Here is a 3,197-nt window from a genome sequence, read left to right on the forward strand (position 1 = left end):
GATGACTACCTTGCTCACATTATCCCTGGCCTCCCTATTTCGTACAAAGCCCACTTGTTCCTCTTCAAGAAGTGTTGGTAGCAATTCATTCATCCTAGTTGCCAGAATCTTCCATAAAGTTTAATATCTGCATTAAGCAGAGAGATGGGTCTATAGTTAGCTGGTATCGAGGGAGATTTCCCAGGTTTAGGGATGACCGTTATGTGTGCCTGTAGCATAGAGTCAGGGAACACATGGTCCTTAGAGATATAATTAAATAACATGGCCAGCTGTGGGCTTACTTGGGATTTGAAAGTTTTATAATTGTCACATATGTTTGATTCATTTCATGTAAAGATGCTATACCTTTAAGGGGCAGTTACTTCTTTTGTCACATAGGTATTTAATTCCTCGCCTACCGTTACACATTGCTTGGTAATCCTATGAACCTCCCTAAGCTTCCTAGGTGTTCTGATTACATTGCCTCATTCTGAGAGTTCCTGTTCTATGCAGCTCAGTTACTTGTCTCCAGCGTTTCGTTACCTATCACTATCCAGCAAGTTCTGTTTGCCGGATCTATCGGATTCATCCGCTGTGACGTCACACGCCGAAGATCGCTCGGGACTCAGCAAGCCCTCATACCTCTCATCTGCTAGCTTCTCCGCATCCGATACCGAAAGACACAGACTTACACCGGAGACTTATGTGAACTTACAACTTCTGTACAGTAAGTTGATCTCTTACCTATATAACTTTATATCGTTGCTACCACCCTCATCTGTCTTATAACCTGGTGATTAGTTCCATTACCTCTGCTGCCTTCGTTGCCTCCAGCTGCTATAGAGGCTTATGTCACTAGACCACCAATATTATTTGTAGGAATTATACTTCTATTCCCCATACCTACTAACAATGCTTGATAGGTATTAGTCGTATCCACTGAAGTATAATACTTACAACAAGCCTAACCTCACTACCCACAGTTGGGTTCTATAATCACTCATAATAATCTCCCTCTCTCGTAGGGATTAATGAGAAATTTTTGCCAGCTGTGACAATAATAGAGTGCAGTGAAGCCATCAGGCCCTGGGGCTTTATTTGGTTTCATATCTGAGATCGCTGTCTGTACTTCCTCTACACTAATAGGTATTTCTAATGATTGTGCCGCCTCTGCCGATATTTTTAGGAGGTCTATATCCCCCAAATATTTGTCACATGCCTCTCTATGTGTGGTCGAGGGTCTTTCTGTATGGATGTTGTATAACGTATGATAAAACTCTTGAAATGTCTTAGCAATAGTCATAGTGTCCTCTATTTGAGATCCAGAATTTGACGTGAGTGAATGTAGGTACGACTTGGTTTGTTGTTTTTTTAGGGCCCTAGCTAAATACTTTTCTGTTTTGTTACTCTCCCCATAGAATCTCTGCTGCAAGAATAGGAGTTTTCTTTGAGATTCGATGTGTAGGTGCTCATTTAATTGTTTCCTTTTCTCACTAAGTGATTGTAGTATAGCTTCATCTCTGGGGTTTATTTTTGCTAAGTAGGCTTACTCCGAAACTTCCTTCGTCAGAGAAAAATAAGCTCTCCTATCTTCCCGTACTTTGATTGCCCTGGCTTTAATGAATTCCCCTCTCATATAGGCCTTATGTGCCTCCCACACCATATCTGGATTAGATACTGGAGTTACATTGACCAAGAAGTACGTATCCATCTGTTTAGTATATTTCTCCAACCCCTGTGGATCTAAAAGCAATGAGTCATCTAGTCTCCAGCAGAAGGGCCGAATTCGCATAGATGGCCATTGAAGGAAACATTCTACTAGTGAGTGGTCAGACCACATGGTATGTTTTATATGACATTGCTTGGTATATGAGAGAGCAAGATGGTCTGTTAGGATGTAGTCTAAGCGGGAATAATTTGTATGTGGGTGCAAAAAGAAAGTATAATCCCTCTTAAGGGGGTGTATATAACGCCAGGTGTCATGCAAAGTGAGTGACCTAATGGACTGCCATACGGATTTAAAAACTTTGTGTGGAATACATGTAGTAGAGCTTGAGCAGTCGATTAATGGATCTAATGGGATGTTCAAATCTCCCCCAAGGATCAGTGGGCCTTTAGAAATATCCAGAATTTTCCGGGAGACCTTCTTTATAAACGTATCTTGGTGTTGATTTGGGGCATATAAGTTGACCAGTGTTACCAATTTACCATATAATCGGCCCACAATGCATAAAAACCTGCCCTCTTTATCTTTATCAATTTGCAGGACATCAAATGGGATAGATTTATGGATAAGAATGCTTACACCATTAATCTTTTTATGATGATTAACAGCATGGAAATGTTGAGTGTATTGCGTGGTAAAATATCTAGGTGTGCTGTTCAATTTAAAATGAGTTTCTTGTAATACCAGAATTTTCCCTCCTCTTATACAAGTCCTGAAGGGCTATGGCTCTTTTGTTTGGACTATTAAACCCCTTCACGTTTTGTGTAATTATATGTAAATCTTGAGCTTTACCTTGTATGGTCATTGGAGGGTTTCATTCGACTTACTGCCCCTATGCAACTGGAACACCTTTGGCTGTACGGTTAGCACATTTAATACCTGGGCTTGACAACAAAATAAAACATATAAAACATTAAAACAACAATAATATAGAAACATAGGGCCTTACAGACAAAAGCCCTGTAACAAGATACAAAGGGAGGGAATTGCCCAGGAGGGCCAAACCAAGGAGAAGTAACTATTAGATGGAGAGCATCGTAATATATTTGAACATATGTTTACTAAATATCTAACTTCTAACACATATTCTTACATTTTATATTGATAATAATAAGGAACCTCTTAGAGCAGCAAGCTTTCCATAACCCACCTCATGGAGTCCACGTTTATCACTGTATGAAGTTTACCTGCTTTCAAGCAGCACCAGAATAACAACAGATCACCGTTCTTATACATAGTCTAAGTGACCTCTTGCCCTGCAGCCTCACGTATATTCTGTCTGGAGAAGGACTTGTCGTTCCTCCTTGATGGGACTCTTTGCCACTCCGTCCTCTGGGGGAGTGGTATTTCCCTGCCGCTGGATCCATCCAGAGATATTCCAGAGGCCTCAGCAAGCAAGGGAAGATCCAGTCTCAGCTCTTTACAAGTTGAAGGAATATCCTCTGTAGAATGGCATAATATTCTTCTGCCCTTCCATTGAATCTGCAGGTTG

This window comes from Bombina bombina, chromosome 7 (assembly GCF_027579735.1).
Source record: "Bombina bombina isolate aBomBom1 chromosome 7, aBomBom1.pri, whole genome shotgun sequence".
NCBI lineage: Eukaryota > Metazoa > Chordata > Amphibia > Anura > Bombinatoridae > Bombina > Bombina bombina.